The following is a 21,612-nucleotide window of genomic DNA, read 5'->3' as shown; positions in this document are numbered from 1 at the left end:
CTATTGCAAATAGTTTAAGAGAATAATTAGTAAATATTCAAGTAATTTAAATGCAAGAAAAATCAATTTTTGAAGCTTTAAAATTATAAAATATTATAGAAAATGCTTGTATAAATTTTGTAAATTAAGTAATGATGCAAAAAATGATATTTTGAAAGTATATATACTTATTTGAAAAATATGAGGGCACAATTGGGTATCAACAAAGGTTCCAAGACATATTGTGTGTTCCAAATATAGATGGTCTCTATGAGAGAATCATGATCGAGGCTCACAATTCCAAGTATTATGTGCATCCAGGCTCTACAAAGATGTACCATGACCTTAAGGAAATCTACTGGTGGAGCGACATGAATATGGACATAGCAAACTTTGTGGCTAGGTGCTCTAATTGCGAGCAAGTGAAGGCCGAACACCAGAGGCTTGGTGGCTTGGCACAAGGCATAAAAATTTCAATGTGAAAGTGGGAGATGATCAATATCTATTTTGTGGTAGGTTTAGCTAGCACACCTTGTAAGTTTGACTAAATTTTGGTGATTGTGGATCTACTTATGAAATCAACACACTTCTTTCCTATTAAGGCCATTAACACAGCAGAATACTGTGCTCAGTTGCATATCAAAGAAATAGTTAGATTGCATGGCACGCCATCATCTCAAACCGAGGGGTACAGTTCGTCGCTAACTTTTGGAATAAATATTAGCAATGTTTTGGTACTCAAGTAAATCTTAGTGAAACTTTCCATCCACAACCTAATAGGAAAGCCGAGCGAACTTATAGACACATGCCGATATGTTGCTGGCATGTGTTCTTGACTTCAAGGGTAGTTGGGATGATCATTTGCCGCTCATAGAATTTGCATACTACAACAACAATCTTGCCAGCATTCAAATGGCGTCATTCAAGGCTCTGTATGGTAAGAGATATAGATCCTCCATTGGTTAGTTTGAAGATGGAGATGTAGAATTAATAGGTCCATACCTTGTGCATCAAGCTATGAAGAAGGTCAAGATCATCAAGGAGCGGTTGAAAATCGCTCAGAGTCACCAGAATAGATATTTAGAGTTTAAGGAGGATGATTGGGTGTTCCTGAAAGTTTCTCCTATGAAAGGCATAATGAGATTTTGGAGGAAAGGAAAACTGAGCCAAAGGTACATCGGTTTTTATAGAAACTTGTAGAGGGTTGGTAAAGTTTCTTATAGGCTTGAGTTACCTCCATAGATGTCCTTAGTGCACCCTGTATTTTCACGTGTCTATGTTAAAGAAAGTGGTTGGGGATCCGTCACTCATTGTCCCCATGGAGACGTTTGAAGTTAATAAAGGATTGACATATAAGGAGGTTCCTGATGCCATCCTTGATAGATACGTTCGTAAGTTGAGGAATTAGGAGATTTCCTCCGTCAAAGTACCATGGATAAACCAGAAAGCCGAAGAGGCCACCTGTGAAGTAGAGGAAGATAGCAAGAGAAGATATCCCCACTTATTTGTAGATCCAGTTGGCCATGTTTGAATGGTAGTAGAAGTTTCTTTCTATGCACTATGTGTTGAAATTGTAAAGTTTATGCTCATGCGCCCCTGATAGTTATGGAATGAATATAATTCTATGGTTTATGTTGTTTCATGTTTGTAATACCTTATTAGAGATTATGGGATGGGCTGTTAGGTTGGTTTCTACTTCTCCTAACAGGTGTATAGGCATAGAAACAAAACTCTGCCGAATTTTCTCGAAATGTGGGGAGTTAGCCAAATTTTGAGCTTTTAGTGATTGAGTGAGGAACTAAGTCATTCTCGGTGACTATGGAAGAATCTAACCCTCATTTGAGGATGAATGACTAAGCGAGAGAGAATGTAAGGTCTCGTAAAAGTTTGCCAACGAATCTAAGGTTTTTTAGTGCCAATAGCAATCTAGGATGTTTAAAAAATTGTAGCAAGCTCGCCGCGGTACTAACTTTTGGACCACATAATACGTCGTGAAGTAGGAAGAAGAATCAAATGCAAAGGGTGATTCCATGATCACTTATACGGACCACTAATCGGTTTCGCTAACCGCAGAATAATCATAGATTGAGGCAAAAGCAAGCAAAATTGTGAGGGTATTTTTGTTGTGGGTTATGCAGATCACATAGCAAATTCGCAGACCACATATCCATTGAGGAAATGGTCGGGTTACTTTGGAAATTTTGGAGGAGAATTCGCGGTCCTATGTGCGAACCCCAAAACATTTGTTGACCGCGGATCCGCCATACATCTATCCAATTCAATTGGAAACCTTGGAGGACTATGTCGTGGATTGCAGAAGCATTATGCGGCCCCTTTTATGATTGTGGATTTGACTCAGAGGGTATATTTGGGAAATTTCTAACCTAATTGTATTACTAAAAAAGTCCTAGAGGGAGTCTTAGAAGGGAATATTTGTTTATTTTGAGAGATAAAACTATTCTATGGAGAGAAGGATGATCTCCCACACTATTACTCATCAAGATTTCTATCTCGATTCTTGAAATTCGAAGGCACCATTTACATGTTCTTCTTTTATCAAGGTAAGATTCCAACTAAAGCTCCTATGTAACTTTCAATAATGGGAAGTTTAGATGGAAAATTGAACAATGGAGCTTATGGGATGGTTGTTGGAAGCCATAAGCTCCCATACTTGACATTGGGTATTTTGGGAGTTGGAAGAAGGTATTGTTTGATGTAGTTATTGGTTGGGTAACATATGGGTGGCCATGCATGTAATGTTGACGATCCCATAATACCTAACGATGGTTGTAGTTTAAATGTGGTTATGTAAAGGGTGTGAAGGAGGAAGAGACACCATTTCTAGAGGTGGTAAAGCGCTATGTACTGTAGGTGTTTGATAAAATAACTAAATGACGTTAAAACATAAAAACCCCTTATTGTTGTTGGTTCAATTGAAGACGATCTGGGTTTATTCCTGAATGACTAGCGTTTGTTGGATTGATCTTTTCATTCTTCTTCAAAGGGAGCTTGAAGTATAATGAGTAGTGGAAAATAGTAGGAACCATAAGGAAGCTTGATTAAGGTATGTTTGGCTAAACTCCTTCCATAGAATCGGATTTCATGAACTTCTCATAAACTCTAAATATGGTTTGTTTTAGTTACTATTCCTTTATTTTGAATTGTTTCAAATGAGTGATTTGTCAAACACTTACGAATTCAATTCATATTTCAATTGCCATCATTAGGCTTTTCTATTGAAAATATGTTTAACTGTTTTAAGCTTTCCTGTATTTATGTATTTGTAGGAATGAATTTTCAATGCTTTAAATACCTCAATGTCTTTTGATAACCCATGGCACATGAATGAAATGAAATAATTATAATGATATGTGGACATTATGCTAAAGAATGATAATGATGATGTATGTCCGAAGGGACAACTGAAAGAAAGGGTTTGTGAAATGTTTAAAGAAATGTTTTTGGGAGTATTTTTATGTAATCGAGAATATATAAGTTTCAAAGACCTATACCCAAAACTACATGTACCGGTGTAGGAGACAATTGGGACAAGTCCCTTTTGCATTATGATGATATTATGGCCCTTTATTGGGACGAATGTATTGCTAGCACAGACACATCGATCCATACAATATTGTGGTGAGACGACTTAGCCGCTCGGGCCGTCATCAAATGCCATGTCGCACACATGGTGGTTATACTTTCCTATGTCGGTAAATAATGGTCTTCTCCAAACTAAAGTGTTAATGTTTATTGAATATTTTACCTATGTTACACTTTTTCCTTATAACATGGAATTTTCATTTGGATTGATTTTCTCCCTATTTCCATGTTTTCATTCCTTATGTTGACCCTCCATTCCATGTGAGTGTACTTAGATTTACATATTAGTACTATTCTATATGTACTAACGTCCCTTTTTGTAGGAGATGTTGCATCTTTAATGGATGTTGGTGATACCTCAAGTGGTACAAATTCTCGATAGGAGTGTACACTTTCATCTGCAAATTGTGGTGAGCCCCATTTCATACTGAGGCTCCTCATGTTGTATTTTGATATTTTATATATTATTTTGGTTATAGACTGGGCATTGTCACCATCACTTCTGTATCTTTTTCATGACAGTTTATAGGCTCCATAGACATATTGTGGGTCATGTATGTATGTGGGGATTAGAAATGTTGGGTGTCATTATGCTTCCCTTTTAAAACTATTGGCTTGTAATATTTTGTCATCTTTTGATGGGTTCTTGAATTAATAGAAATAAGTATTGCATATTTCTATATTATTGGTTGACCATTACGCAGTTTTTCTTTTGAATCATTCATGTGCAAGGGTAGATAGTAAGAACGACACAGACGTTCTTGACTAGGTTACCTCAGTCGAGCATCGGTCCCTTCTCCATGGTGGGGGCATGACATTGGCTATACTAGGGTTACCAATGTTGGAATAGGATATTCTCTTGGCCACATACCTAGCAGAGTGATTTTATTTTTTAAGGCTCAATAGATGGTTGAGAAGCGATGTTTGTTGTATTTGGGTTTTGTTAGGGATATTAATGCTGATACTCCTACTATCGAGTCAGTTCTAGTAGTGAGGGAGTTTCCAGATATGTTTTCTAGAGACCTACCAGGCATGCAATCCATAAGGATATTGATTTTGGTATTGATTTGGTGCAAGGCAGTCAACCCATATCTATTCCACCATATCGCATGGCTCCAATGGAGTTGAAAGAGTTGAAGGAGCACTTGCAGGAATTGTTAGATTAGGGATTTATGAGGATGAGTGTTTCTCCTAAGGGTGCGCCCATGTTGTTTGTGAAGAAGAAAGATGGTTCTATGAGGATGTGCATTAATTATAGGTAGTTGAACAAGGTCACTATCAAGAACAAGTATGCACTACCTCGTATTGATGATTTGTTTTATTAGGTTCAGGGTGCTAGGGTGTTCTTGATGATTGATTTGATATCGGGTTATCCCCAGTTGAAGATTAGGGCTTCTGACATCCCTAAGACCGCTTTTAGGACTCATTATGGACATTATGTGTTCTTGGTGATGTCATATGGCTTGACTAATGTCCAACAACTTTCATGCATTGTTGAATAATGTGCTCCAGCTTTACTTGGATTCCTTCGTCATTGTGTTCATTGATGATATCTTGGTATAATCTCGCAGTGCTGAAGAGCACGAGTAGCATTTGAGGATTATGCTTTAGATTCTGAGGGAGAAGAAGTTGTATGCTAAGTTCTCCAAGTGTGAGTTTTGTATGGACGTGATGGACTCCTTAGGCCACGTGGTGTCCAATTATTGCATCAATGTGGATCCGAAGAAGATCGAGGCAGTTAGGGTTGGCCTACACTTTATACAATTACAAAGATTAGGAGTTTCTTGTGTTTGGTAGGCTACTAACATCAATTTGTGAAGGGATTTCCATCTATTGGAGCTATGAAAACCAAGTTGACTCCGAAGGGGCTCTGTTCAAATGGTCTAACGAGTGTGAGAAGAGCTTTCAGAAGCTCAAGACTACTTTGACTACAATTCCAATTTTTCTATTTCCCTCAGGATTAGAGATGTTCACTATCTATTGTGATGCTTCTTGCCTTAGCCTTGGTTGTGTGTTGATGCAGGATGGTAGGTTGATTGCTTATGCACTGCGCCAGTTGAAGCCCCATGAGAAGAACTATCTGGTATATAATTTAGAGTTAACAACTACTGTGTATGCGATGATGATTTGGAGGCACTACTTATATGGCGTGTCCTGTGAGGTTTACACTGACCATCAATGTCTTCATTATATGTTCAAGCATAATGATTTGAATTTGAGGCAGTGGAGGTGGTTGGAGTTGTTCAGGGATTATGATATCACTATTTTGTATAATCCAAGAAAGGCGAATATGGTAGCAGATGCTTTGAGTAGGAAGGCGGAGAGTATGTGGAGTTTGGCATTTATTGCAGTTGTGGAGAGACCTTTGGCTATGTATGTTTAGGCTTTGGCCAATAGATATATGAGATTGGATATTTTCGAGCGCAATTGAGTTATTGCTTGCGTTGTTGAACAATCATCATTGTTTGAGCTCATTAAGGCTCGCCAGTATGATGATCCCCATATGCGTGTCCTAAAGGACACGGTGTTCTAAGGTAGTGGTAAGGAGGTGATTATTGGTAATGATGGTGTATTGCCACTTCAAGGTCGGATTTCTATTCCAAATGTAGATGGTTTAAGGGAGTTGATTATTGAAGAGGCTCATAGTTTGTAGTATTCTATTCATCAGGTGCTACGAAGGTTTATTGTGACTTGAATAAGCATTAGAAGTGGCGGAGATGAAGGAAATTGTTGGGCATGTTACACGATGATTGAATTATCAACAGGTCAAGTATGATCATCAATGACTAGGTTGTTTGACTTAGGGATTAGTTATACCAGAGTTGAAGAATGAGCGCATTACTATGGACTTTGTGGTAGGACCGCCATGGACTTTGACAAGAGTTAACGATGTTTGAATTATTGTGGACAAACTTACTAAGTCTGTACATTTCATTATGGTTATGAGTTCCTACACTTTAGAGAAGTTGGTACATATATACATAAGAGAGATTGTCGGTTTGTATGGTGTGCCAGTTTCTATTATATTAGATCGAGCCAATTAGTTTACATCACACTTTTGTAGAGTTGTTCCACGTGAGCCGGGCATGCAAGTGGAGCCTAGCCTTACATTTCACCCTCCGAAGGATGTGCAGCCTGAGCGAACCATTCAGATCCTTGAGGATATGTTGAGAGCCTGTGTTATTGATTTCTGAGGCTAGTGGGATAAGTTCCTATCACAGGTAGATTTTTCCAACAACAACTACAAGTCCAATATTCTAATGGCTCCATATGAGGCCTTATATTGGAGGCAAAATCGTTCTCTGATTGGTTAGCTTGAGCCTGGCGAGGTTAGGTAGTTGGGCATAGATTTGGTTTGTCATGCTTATTAGAAGGTGAAGTTGATTCAGGAGCGGCTACATATAGCATAGTCAAGGTAGAAGATTTATGTTGATAGGAAGGTTCGTGATGCAGCTTACATGGAGGGTGAGAAACTCCTTCTTCGAGTTTTTTTCGATGAAGGGCGTGATGAGATTTGAGAGGAAGGGCAAGTTGAGCCCTCGGTATATTGGATCGTTTGAGGTGTTAGAGAGAGTTGGTGAGGTAGCCTACAAACTTACTTTGCCACCCAGCTTATCGGGAGTTCATTCGGTATTTGTTTTCCAAGCTTCAAAAGTATCATGAAGACAAGTCATATGTGTTAGATTTTAGTACAGTGTAATTAGATGAGAATTTTGCTTCTGAATAACTGTCGGTGGCCATTTTGGATAGGCAGGTTTAAAAGTTCAGATCGAAAGATATTGCATCAGAGGAGGTTAAGTGGAGAGATCAGTTGGTCCAGGAAGCAACTTAGGAGATCGAGCATGATATACAGAGTATATATCCTCATCTATTTGGCATTCCGGTATGATTCTAAACACGTTCGAAGAGGAACATTTCTTTATGAGTGGGAGAGTGTAATGACCCGGTAAGTCATTTTGTGTATTTGAGCCCTGTTTCCCTATTTGATACTTCATGTATGTTTGTTTGTTGTTTTGAGACTTATGGGCATGGGTGGTTTTGTTCTGGGAAGGTTTCAAAGTGAATTGGAATACTTAGTTCAATTTTGGAAGGCTTAAATTGCTAGTGTTGACCAAGGTTTTGCTTTCGAGTAAAATACCTCAGAATAGGGATTTTATGATTTTAATAGGTTTGTATGGTGATTTTTGAATTAGGCGTACGTTCAGATTTGGGTTTGGAGATTCCTAGAAGGTTTTTGTTTTGTTTGTCGAAAGTTGACAATTTAAAGGTTTGGAGAGTTCATTGGTTTAATCGGGAGTTGACTTTGATGTTATCGGACTCCTATTACTTTTTCGGGAACTTGGATGGGTTCATTTAGTTGATTGGGACTTGTGTGCAAAGTTTGGTCGGATTTCGGATAATTTAGGCATGATTCAGACGTGTTTGGCGAAGTTGGAAAGTTTGGAAGTTAAGATATGGATTTTGATCTTCGATTCTTGGTTTTGATGTTAGTTGTGGTATTTTAAATTTTTTGATAAGTTTGCATAAGGTATTAGGACTTTTTGGTATAGTAGATGGGGGTCGGGGGGTGGGGGGGCTAAGTTGTATTTCGGAACGATTCCCGACCATTTTGGACTTTAATGGATCAAGTGGTTCTGGTGTGTTGCACCTGCGGTGGATATTGCGCAGGTGCGAGGTTGCAGAAGCGACGCTTCCTGCACATCTGTGAGGATTGTCTAGGCAGGCCTGGGCGTGGTTCACATGCAGAGGTACTGCCACAGAAGTGACATCACGCCTGCAAGATCATAAAATATTGCATCTACGATATTTCTTGTGCAACCATATACTAGCATCTGCGAGCTTCCCCTTACCAATCGACCTTCACATTTGTGACACACTCCGCATCTACAATGCTGGAGGTGCATCCATAATCTTCCAGGCGCATTATTATTTCGACGGTTAGCTAATATTTCACTATTTTGAGTTTTGGAGCTCGGGAAGAGGCTATTTTGGAAGGGATTTTCACTACTACTTTGAGGATAAGTGAATTCTACTTGATTTAGATTGTATATCTTGTTTGCCCATGGATTTGTATACTTAGATTATGGAATTTGAAAGAGAAATTCGGGGTTTCTGTCTACAATTTAAGAGAGTGTAATTTGGGAATTTGAGGGTCTATTTGGACTTGGTTTTTGAATCTAATTATATATTTGGACTCATGGGGTTATGTCTAGTCGTGATCTACCCCTTGACTCGGGTTTTGACCATGTGTGCTCGGGTTGACATTTGTTGATCTTTGGGGATATGATTAATGATTTAAGATTTTTTGTTTTAAATTGATTCCTATAGCTCTGTTTGATGTTGTTGAGTTGTATTTGACTAGATTCGAGTTGTTTGTAGGTAGATTTGATAGGAAAAGTTATTTTGGAATGTTGAAGCTTACCGGGTGGAGGTAAGTCTCTTGTCAATCGTTATAAGAGGGAAGTCTCCCCATAGGCTATCTATTTGCTATATGTTGCTTGATTTAGGAGCATGTATCTGCGAGGTGATGTGCGTCTATGCGTAGCTAGGTTATGACTGTATTTGGCAGTGTTAACTTGAGTTATGCATTGTTTGGATTATATGAAGTTATTATCCATGTTTTAATAGATTCTTTGACTATATGATGATTCATAATTATGATTTAGGAGCATGCTTAAGGTTATGACTTGTTGAATTGGGCATAAAGGATTGGTTTTCCATGTTGAGCTTTATTATTAATCAGTAGTCATATACTTATATTATTTTCTCCCTGATTTGGTCATTATATGGCTTAATTGACTCATGTTAGATAATATGATTTGACTATTTCACGCTTAAATAACTTAATAAGCCGTTGTGATAAATTAAATTACATGATTAGCCATAGCCATCTTTCAGCCATATAGCTTTTATCCGCATCTTTATTGTTATGTTTAATGATTCTTTATTGTATTGTTTCATATACATATGCATAAGTGGATAGTTGGTTGATGTGGAGGTTGAGGATTGTTTAACTACGGATGCAATGAGCGGATATTGAATATTGGTTATTGATCATTAGTTGTAAAATGATAAATGTTAGGATATGGATCCACCCCACCGGAATAAGGTAATTACCCATGTTACTTTGGGCCCTGTGAGTATAGGCACTCAGATTTTTGGTGCATGGTTTGGACACATGGCTTGAGTCAAGCACATGGATTTGTGCTGTAAGGTATTGAGAAAGGATCCTGATCATATATATATATATATATATATATATATATATATATATATATATATATATATATATATATATATATATATATATATAGTTTGACTCATGCAACATTTTTATATCAATGTTCTTGACATGTATCATGTATTTATACGAGGATTGAGGTGTTGATATCATGTTTGGTCTCCTTTATCTGTAAAGCATGCCTAAATTCCCCATGAACTCTGTTTTGAGATTTTGTGCTAATTTGATGATGGCATGCTTTATTTCGTATCTTATTTAGGTTTTCACTTGATTATTGGACTGTTAGTAAGCTTCGATGTCGACCCCTCATCAATACTTTCTTCGAGGCTAGACTTGATACTTGCTGAGTACCGTAGTTTTGTACTCTACTACACTTCTGCACATTTTTGTGCAAGTTTTGAGGCTAATATTAGTGGTATTTATCAAGTGGAGTACGAGATCTAATGGAGACTTCATAGTGGACTGCTTCACTATATCTGATCTACGACACATGGAATCCCCCTTCTTACTTATCTATTATGTCTATCTGTTTCCTTTTCGGGTAGCTATTGTTGTTTTGTTGGCACTCTTTATTCTTTTTAGATACATGTGATAGTTGTGACACTGGGTTTTGGGAGTTTTTATACTGTGATTGTCGTGCTTAGATCCTGCCTTGATATTCGTATTCATGATATTTGTTGTCGAGAGTTATTACTTTTTCATACTATATCATGATTCTGTTAAAGAGTTAGTTAATCTATTTTTATTTTGGTGATTGAGTTTTGGCTTGCCTAACGAGCGGGTTTGGTACCATCATGGCCTTTGGTGGGATTTTGGGCCGTGACATTTATGTGGCTATTACTTGAAGATTTTGACTTAAGGGAAAAAAGGTTCCATCTTTTATGACTTAAGTCCAAAGGCGCCAAAACAAAATGAAGTGTTTTTTAAGAAATGTTGTGGGAGTCTTGTTTGTAACTTAGTAGGTATTGGTTGCAAAAGGGCCAATTACCCGAAGCTACATGTGCCGGTGTAGGGCTATGGTCGTACCGTTATCAGTCCAGTCACATGGGTTTACATGAGGCATTGTGTGGTATGGTGTCTTTTTGTTATTGGTTGATTTGATAATGACGAGGCTAGGTTATTGGGTAAAGATTTGGTAAGATGCGTTCAATAAGGTTAATATGATTCGGGAATGACTTCAAACAACTCAGAGTAGACAAAAGAATTATGTTGACAAGAAGGTCCGCGATATAGTATTCGTGGAAGGTGAGAAGTGTTACAACCCAAATTCGCATACCATAGATCACGTCGTAAGTTAGTCGACGTAAATCCAAGAAGAGATTATCTTTGAGATGATACGAAGTTAATCCTATTGGTCTTAAACGATACAAGGGTGTATAAGAGTGGTTAACAAATATTAGAAGTTAAACGAATCAAGGATGTTGTAACCCGTATTTTCGGGTAACACTAGAGGTGATTAATTGTCCCAAGAGGTCTTGTTTTAATGTATTTGAATCATATAATATCCGCATCATAAGTCTTGAAGTCAAGCGAGTTATGAAACAAAAGTCGATAAAAGTTGTCGCAACTTAGGTTTATAATTTTACTTAAACTTTAGGTCAAATGCTACTGCATTTTTCTCCCAATGTGCTTGGAATTATGGGGTGATCTACCTATCAAATTGAAGATCTATGAGTCTAGTTTCCAACGCATTAAACCATTCGTCGATACGATCTCGGAATAGAGAGATATTCGCATTTTCGCGAGAGTGCGCCAAGCTGCTCTCTATGGGGCCCACAAAGGCGGTTTAAGACATATGGAGATATATAAGATACCTCAACCCCGTTTTAAGTCATTATTTTTCAGTATATTCAGACCTTATAACCCTAAAATCAGTCTCTCAAGGTTCTCTCATGATCCAAGAACCAAACAAAGGGCAAACAACACAAATCAAATGTCAGGAATCCCGTGGCGCTAGTAAGTTTCTTGTTCTTCTTGTTGTTGCTGATTTTTGTGTTGTTCCAGCTCGTGTGGGAGGTTGTTTTAAGTGTTTTATGTCCTGTAAATACACCTTCAAGTTTTTAATATCAACCCTAGGTGATTTCAAGTCTTCTAAAGTAATTCTAGTGCCGAAAAACCCGAATTAATTGCTAGTTTTGCTTCCTTGTTCTTGTGGCAGAATTGAAGGGATATTTCGTGGAAAATTAAGGTCAAATTGGAGTTGTTATTTCTGTTTAAAGGTAAGGAACCTCTTACTCTATATATATATTTAAGATTATCCAAGTTGCAGCTAAGTCGTTGAAGCTAGAACTTGTGAAATATATATCGAAAGGCTTGGTAGTAATGTTGTTGGTTGGTGGACTATTTTGGAGGCTCAATATGATTATTAATGATGTTGTTTGGGCTTTTTGGTGATTGTATTGACTTGTGGGAAGTCATATAAATAGGGGAGGTGCTGTCCGTTTCATCGTAAAATAGGTTGTGGTCGATACATAATAGTTACGACGCTTAAACGATAATGATAGTGTCATTTTTCTTATTGTAGACTAAGGAGTCGTGAAATTTGCATAGCTTGAGGTTGGGCAGTATATACAAGGTATGTGAGGCTATCCCCTTCATTCTTTTGCACGACTCCGATTGTACATAATGTAATGAACGAGCTCCCAAAGATACTCTACTCTTAGAAGCTAGCAGTACTGACATTGCTACCCTTCTTATGAAACGATTGATATTGATGTTACTTCTCTTATTCTTATATTATCAATGTTGTTGGTAGTTCCTTATTCTTATAAGATTCTTGATGAAGAGTTAATCCTAATAACATGTACGAAGGATACTGACCTTACGTCACTCCGAAAGGTTCAAAATGTGATTCCAATGAGTCCAGTATGCATCATATATATGTATCTATTTTACTCTACTGAGCCGCGCTATAGTCGGCCGGGTATGGCACCTATTGTGCAACCACTGATCAGTTGGGTTTTACCGAGCTCCACGTGGCCGGGTACGATTCTACCGAGCCCTATGATGGCCGGGTACGTTTTACCGAGCCTATTACGGCCGGGTACGATATGATGATGGTGATGCCCACAAAGGCGTATGTTTTAAAAGTTTATGTATATATATGTATGTATCATGTATTTCATGTCAGTAGCCCTCAGAGGTACCCAGATGTCACAGGTTGTATATTCTCTATCCCTGTTTATATTACTGTTCTCACTTATGCTTTCCTGCCTTACATACTCAGTACTTTATTCGTACTGACGTCCTTTTTATTTGTGGATGCTGTATGTCATGCTGCAGGTCCTGATAGACGAGTAGACGCAGCTCCCCCATCACAGTAGGCTATCCGGTTCAGCGGTTATTGGCGAGATCCCTTCTCCGGACTTGCCGTGGTCTTGGTATGCATTTTTGTTATAGACATTATGGGTATGTCGGGGCCCTGTTCCGGCAATGTTGTAGCATTTATGTTCTTTTAGAGGCTCATAGACAGGTGTCGACTTATGTATGGTTTAGAATGCCTTGTCGGCTGATTTTTGTTGTATAGTCTTTCATGGCATCATGGTAGCTCGTACCTTATATATAGTTTCTTGACAGTCTTGTCGTCCCATGTTATGTATGTTCATGACATTATCTTTCATTGTTGGATGTTCATGATCCATGTCTACTATTTATATTGATCTTGTTGGCCCTTAAAGATAATAAGGAAGGTTAGATAAAATGTACGTTGGTGCTCGGCAAGTATGGCCCGGGTGCTAGTCATGACCCTCCAGTTGGGTCGTGACAAACTTGGTATAAGAGCAAGTCTATCTTAGGGGATGTCTATGAGCCGTGTCTAGTAGAGTTTTGATTATGGATGTGTAGCGCGCCACATTTATAATCAGGAGGCTACGTGACATCTAGGGTTGTTACCTTCTTCCTGAATCTAGATCATGCGTAGAGTTGAGTAGTAAGTGTTCATATCTAATATTCACCTTGTTTTCTTTCAGCAATGCCTTCGACTAGGAAGCAAGCAATTAGTAAACGGCTTGATACAGCTGTGGGAGAGGGTAACATTCAGGTGCCTCCAGCCAGAGCAGGCCAAAGTGAGGCTCAGAGTGAGATGCCGTCTCATACCTCTCTGTCTCCTCCCGAGGATATTAGGAGGCACCCAGTACATCCAGTTCCTCCGTCTGGCACTACAGACCACGATATGCGCAGTGCGGTGCAATTGTTGACTAGCTTGGTAGCTGCTCAGGCTCAGAGGCAGAATACCGGTGCTGCTGATAAACCGGTTAGTGCGAGAGTTCGTGATTTTATTAATCTAGACCCTCCAGTGTTTACCGGATCAGACCCCAAGGAGGACCCACAAATATTTATTGATCAGATTCATCGTACATTGCGGGTTATGCATGCTAGTGATACGGAGGCAGTAGAGTTGGCTTCTTATCGGTTACGGGATTTAGCGGTTTTCTGGTATGATAGTTGGGAGAGATCTAGGGGTCCGAACGCTCCTCCAGCCATGTGGAAGGAATTTTCTAAGGCCTTTCTTCATCACTACTTTCCAGTTGAGATACGACGAGCTAGAGCTGATAAGTTCTTGAACCTTCGACAGGGTAATATGAGTGTACGAGAGTATAGTATACAGTTTGATTCTTTAGCAAGGTATGCTCCCCATATGGTGTCCGAGATGAGTGATAGGGTGCATCTGTTCGTGAACGGGTTGGGACCACATCTGATAAATGAGTGCACAACAGCCTCCTTGGTAGAGGGCATGGATATTTCCCATATTCAGGCTTATGCCCAGACCCTAGAGGATCGTAAGCGCCAGCAAAGGGCAGATAGGGAGCAGGATAGGGGCCAGCATAAGAGGGCGAGATTTGTAGGGTATTCTGATGAGTTCAGAGGCAGTATCAGGCCCCAATCTTCGAGGAGTTCGGCGCCACCTGTAGCTAGTGCTCCTCCAAAGTTTCAGAGGCCTCGGTATGATCGATTTACCTATTCTGGTTCAGGTCAGAGTTTGAGGGCATCAGGCTCACAATTTCATAGAGATACTAGTCAGACGAGACCCCCAACACCTCGTTGTGATCAGTGCGGCAAGGCCCACTTTGGACTGTGCCGTCGAGGTTCCGATGCGTGCTATTCTTGCGGACAGCGTGGCCATATGATGCGGGATTGTCCTAACAGAGGAGGTGGTGGTATGGCTCAACCGACTGGATCTGTGTCTGGTTCTTCCTCATCAGTTCGACCTCCAGCACAAGGTTTTCAACAGTCGACAGGTCGTGGTAGAGGTAGAGGTTCAGTGCCGAGTTTGAGTGGTTCTCAAAATCGAACCTATGCTCTAATAGGTCGACAAGATCTCGAGTCGTCTCCGGATGTTGTTACAGGTATATTGTCTGTGTTTTCTTATGATGTATATGCGCTAATTGATCCAGGATCTACCTTATCATATGTTACACCCTTTGTGGCTAATAAGTTTGGCATTGAACCTGAATTGATAAGTAAACCACTTGCGGTATCCACTCCGATAGGAGATTCTGTGATTGCTAGAAGGGTATATAAAGGTTGCACTGTGATGATTTGTAGTCGTCAAACCTCGGCAAATTTATTTGAGTTAGAAATGGTTGATTTCGATATGATAATGGGAATGGACTGGTTGGCCTCATGCTATGCAAATGTTGACTGTCGTACGAAGATGGTTAGGTTTCAGTTTCCAGGTGAACCCGCCATTGAATGGAAGGGGAACATTGCTACGCCGAAAGGTAGGTTTATTTCCTATCTTAAGGCAAGGAAGATGATCTCAAAAGGTTACATTTATCATCTTGTTCGCGTTAGGGATGCGGAGGCGAAGCCGCCTACTCTACAATTAATCCCCGTGGTCAATGAATTTCCAGATGTTTTCCCAGATGAACTCCCAGGCCTTCCTCCTGAAAGGGAGATTGAGTTTAGCATTGATGCATTGCCTGACACTCAACCGATCTCTATCCCTCCATACAGGATGGCCCCGGCAGAGTTGCGAGAGTTGAAGGCACAGTTGAAGGACTTGCTGGATAAGGGTTTCATTAGGCCTAGCACTTCACCTTGGGGTGCGCCAGTCTTGTTCGTGCGGAAGAAAGATGGGTCGTTAAGGATGTGTATCGATTATCGACAGTTGAATAAGTTTACAATAAAGAACAAGTATCCACTTCCAAGAATTGATGACCTGTTTGACCAACTCCAGGGTGCCAAGTATTTCTCCAAGATTGACTTGCGTTCAGGGTATCATCAGGTGAGGGTTAAGGAGAAGGATATTCCAAAGACGGCCTTCCGGACAAGATATGGGCATTTTGAGTTCTTGGTGATGTCGTTCGGGCTAACAAATGCCCCAGCAGCTTTTATGGATCTCATGAATAGTGTATTCAGGCCCTATCTTGATGTGTTCGTGATCGTATTCATTGATGACATTCTGGTGTATTCTCGTTCGGAGGCGGAACATGCGGGCCACTTGCGGATAGTATTACAGACCCTTCAGGATCATAAGTTATATGCTAAGCTCTCTAAATGTGAATTCTGGCTGAACTCAGTAGCATTCCTTGGCCATGTGATATCTGATGAGGGTATTAGTGTCGACACTCAGAAGATCGATGCAGTGAAGAATTGGCCGAGACCGACAACACCGTCAGAAGTCCGCAGCTTCCTGGGGCTAGCAGGATATTATAGGCGGTTTGTAGAAGGGTTTTCCTCTATATCAGCACCATTGACTAAGTTAACACAGAAAGCTACCAAGTTCCAGTGGTCTGATGCTTGTGAACATAGTTTTCAGGAGCTAAAGAATCGATTGACATCCGCGCCAGTGCTCACTCTCCCGGAAGGAACAGAAGGTTATGTGGTATATTGTGATGCCTCAGGTATAGGTTTGGGGTGCGTATTGATGCAACGTGGGAAGGTGATTGCTTATGCATCAAGACAATTGAAGAAGCATGAAAAGAATTACCCGACTCATGATTTGGAATTGGCTGCAGTAATATATGCTTTGAAGATATGGCGGCACTACTTATACGGCGTCCATGTTGACATCTACACAGATCACAAGAGTTTACAATACATCTTCAAGCAGAAGGAGTTGAATTTGAGGCAGCGTAGGTGGCTTGAATTACTGAAAGACTACGATGTCGAGATATTGTACCATCCCGGTAAAGCTAATGTTGTGGCAGACGCTCTCAGCCGTAAGTCAATGGGAAGCTTAATACATATTGAGGCAGGTAGACAAGGGTTGACCAAAGAGCTTCACCAGCTGGCCAATATGAGAATCAGATTGTTGGACTCTGATGACGGAGGTGTTACTGTACAGAATACAGCAGAATCATCTTTGGTAGCCGAGGTAAAAGCACGGCAATATGAAGATCCTACCTTAGTAAGATTGAGAGAGGGAATTCAGCAGTGTAAGATTATAGCTTTCAAGATCGGAGGAGATGGGACACTGAGATACCAGGGCCGATTATGTGTACCTAGTGTGGCAGGGTTGCGAGAGAAGATTATGATTGAGATTCACCAGTCCCGATATTCTATCCATCCTGGCTCGACAAAGATGTATCATGACATTAAGGAGCAGTATTGGTGGGATAACATGAAGAAGTCTATTGCAGAATTTGTAGCCCAGTGTCCTAATTGTCAACAAGTAAAGATCGAGCATCAGAAACCTAGTGGATTGATTCAGAATATAGAGATTCCGACCTGGAAATGGGAGGTGATTAATATGGACTTCATTATTGGATTACCTCGCTCTTATCATAAGTTTGACTCCATCTGGGTGATAGTTGATCGACTTACAAAATCTGCCCATTTTCTGCCAGTTAAGACAACTTACACGGCTGAAGATTATGCGAAGTTGTATATCAAGGAGATTGTTAGGCTTCATGGTGTGCCGGTATCTATTATATCAGACCGAGGAGCTCAATTTACGGCTAACTTTTGGAGGTCTTTTCAGAAGGGTTTAGGCACACAAGTAAATCTCAGCACTGCATTCCATCCGCAGACTGACGGACAGGCTGAACGTACCATCCAGACGCTTGAAGATATGCTACGAGCATGTGTTCTAGATTTCAAGGGGAATTGGGATGACCATCTGGCACTTATAGAATTTGCCTACAATAATAGCTACCATTCCAGTATTAAAATGGCCCTGTATGAGGCACTGTACGGGAGGAGATGTAGATCACCAGTTGGATGGTTCGAAGTCGGTGAGACAGAATTATATGGGCCAGATTTGATTCACCAAGCCATTGAGAAGGTGAAAGTGATACAAGAGCGACTGAGGACGGCACAAAGCAGGCAAAAGTCTTATTCCGACGTCCGACGTCGTGATCTGGAATTTGAGGTTGGTGATTGGGTTTTCCTGAAGATCTCGCCGATGAAGGGTGTTATGCGTTTTGGGAAGAAGGGTAAGTTGAGTCCGCGGTATATTGGGCCGTACAAAATTCTTCGACGAATTGGACAGGTTGCTTACGAGTTAGAATTGCCATCTGAATTGGAATTTGTCCACCCGGTATTCCATGTATCTATGTTGAGGAAATGTATTGGAGACCCTTCTCGGGTCGTCCCTATCAAAGATGTACAAGTTACAAAGGATCTATCATATGATGAAGTGCCAGTGGCTATATTAGATCGACAAGTCCGCAAGCTGAGAACAAAGGATGTAGCTTCCGTGAAAGTATTATGGAGGAACAAGAATATAGAAGAAATGACATGGGAAGCAGAAGAGGAGATGAAGTCTAAATACCCTTACCTATTCCAGAGTGAAGATAACGAGGATGCCGGGGGAAAGAAGGACGCATTATAAGGTGAAACGGCTCTATGAGGTAAGCAATAGCTTGTGAATACTCTTTTTTTAATACAAAATGGTGATATGCAGATAATGTACATATCCATAATGCTTTGTATAGTCTTGTAAGGCCATAGGTTGGGTTTAACTGCTTGCAAGTTTGGCTAGTGTCCATTTTATGGGGGAAACTCAGCTGGAAATCTCCGTCGGAATCCACGATGAATTAGACACCCCATAAACCCTTACATTCGAGGACGAATGTTCCTAAGGGGGAGAGGGTGTTACAACCCAAATTCGCATACCATAGATCACGTCGTAAGTTAGTTGACGTAAATCCAAGAAGAGATTATCTTTGAGATGATAAGAAGTTAATCCTATTGGTCTTAAACAATACAAGGGTGTATAAGAGTGGTTAACAAATATTAGAAGTTAAACGAATCAAGGATGTTGTAACCCGTATTTTCGGGTAACACTAGAGGTGATTAATTGTCCCAAGAGGTCTTGTTTTAATGTATTTGAATCATATAATATCCGCATCATAAGTCTTGAAGTCAAGCGAGTTATGAAACAAAAGTCGATAAAAGTTGTCGCAACTTAGGTTTATAATTTTACTTAAACTTTAGGTCAAATGCTACTGCATTTTTCTCCCAATGTGCTTGGAATTATGGGGTGATCTACCTATCAAATGGAAGATCTATGAGTCTAGTTTCCAACGCATTAAACCGTTTGTCGATACGATCTCGGAATAGAGAGATATTTGCGTTTTCGCGAGAGTGCGCCAAGCTGCTCTCTATGGGGCACACAAAGGCGGTTTAAGACATATGGACATATATAAGATACCTCAACCCCGTTTTAAGTCATTATTTTTCAGTATATTCAGACCTTATAACCCTAAAATCAGTCTCTCAAGGTTCTCTCATGATCCAAGAACCAAACAAAGGGCAAACAACACAAATCAAATGTCAGGAATCCCGTGGCGCTAGTAAGTTTCTTGTTCTTCTTGTTGTTGCTGATTTTTGTGTTGTTCCAGCTCGTGTGGGAGGTTGTTTTAAGTGTTTTATGTCATGTAAATACACCTTCAAGTTTTTAATATCAACCCTAGGTGATTTCAAGTCTTCTAAAGTAATTCTAGTGCCGAAAAACCCGAATTAATTGCTAGTTTTGCTTCCTTGTTCTTGTGGCGGAATTGAAGGAATATTTCGTGGAAAATTAAGGTCAAATTGGAGTTATTCTTTCTGTTTAAAGGTAAGGAACCTCTTACTCTATATATATTTAAGATTATCCAAGTTGCAGCTAAGTCGTTGAAGCTAGAACTTGTGAAATATATATCGAAAGGCTTGGTAGTAATGTTGTTGGTTGGTGGACTATTTTGGAGGCTCAATATGATTATTAATGATGTTGTTTGGGCTGTTTGGTGATTGTATTGACTTGTGGGAAGTCATATAAATAGGGGAGGTGCTGTCCGTTTTATCGTAAAATAGGTTGTGGTCGATACATAATAGTTACGACGCTTAAACGATAATGATAGTGTCATTTGTCTTATTGTAGACTAAGAAGTCGTGACATTTGCATAGCTTGAGGTTGGGCAGTATATACAAGGTATGTGAGGCTATCCCCTTCATTCTTTTGCACGACTCCGATTGTACATAATGTAATGAACGAGCTCCCAAAGATACTCTACTCTTAGAAGCTAGCAGTACTTACATTGCTGCCCTTCTTATGAAACGATTGATATTGATGTTACTTCTCTTATTCTTATATTATCAATGTTGTTGGTAGTTCCTTATTCTTATAAGATTCTTGATGAAGAGTTAATCCTAATAACATGTACGAAGGATACCGACCTTACGTCACTCCGAAAGGTTCAAAATGTGATTCCAATGAGTCCAGCATGCATCATATATATGTATCTATTTTACTCTACCGAGCCGCGCTATAGTCGGCCGGGTATGGCACCTATTGTGCAACCACTGATCAGTTGGGTTTTACCGAGCTCCACGTGGCCGGGTACGATTCTACCGAGCCCTATGATGGCCGGGTACGTTTTACCGAGCCTATTATGGCCGGGTACGATATGATGATGGTGATGCCCACAAAGGCGTATGTTTTAAAAGTTTATGTATATATATGTATGTATCATGTATTTCATGTCAGTAGCCCTCAGAGGTACCCAGATGTCACAGGTTGTATATTCTCTATCCCTGTTTACATTACTGTTCTCACTTATGCTTTCCTGCCTTACATACTCAGTACTTTATTCGTACTGACGTCCTTTTTATTTGTGGACGCTGCGCATGTCGTGCTGCAGGTCCTGATAGACGGGTATATGCAGCTCCCCCATCACAGTAGGCTATCCGGTTCAGCGGTTATTGGCGAGATCCCTTCTCCGGACTTGCCGTGGTCTTGGTATGCATTTTTGTTATAGACATTATGGGTATGTCGGGGCCCTGTTCCGGCAATGTTGTAGCATTTATGTTCTTTTAGAGGCTCATAGACAGGTGTCGACTTATGTATGGTTCAGAATGCCTTGTCGGCTGATTTTTGTTGTATAGTCTTTCATGACATCATGGTAGCTCGTACCTTATATATAGTTTCTTGACAGTCTTGTCGTCCCATGTTATGTATGTTCATGACATTATCTTTCATTGTTGGATGTTCATGATCCATGTCTACTATTTATATTGATCTTGTTGGCCCTTAAAGATAATAAGGAAGGTTAGATAAAATGTACGTTGGTGCTCGGCAAGTATGGCCCGGGTGCTAGTCATGACCCTCCAGTTGGGTCGTGACAAGAAGGTACTTCTAAAATTATCACACATGAAAGGTATGATGACGTTTGTGTAAAAAGGCAAGTTAGGTTTGAGGTTCATTGGGCCATTTGAGGTGTTGGAGAGAGTTGGTGAGATGGCTTATTGGCTTGCTTTGCCTCCTAGCATATCCGGGGTACATTCGGTATTTCATGATTGTATGCTTCAGCAGTATCATGAAGATACGTCACATGTTTTTGACTTTGGCACAGTGCATTTAGATA

This window comes from Nicotiana tomentosiformis, chromosome 11 (assembly GCF_000390325.3).
Source record: "Nicotiana tomentosiformis chromosome 11, ASM39032v3, whole genome shotgun sequence".
Classification (NCBI taxonomy): Eukaryota; Viridiplantae; Streptophyta; class Magnoliopsida; order Solanales; family Solanaceae; genus Nicotiana; species Nicotiana tomentosiformis.
Note: the sequence above shows the minus strand (reverse complement) of the source record.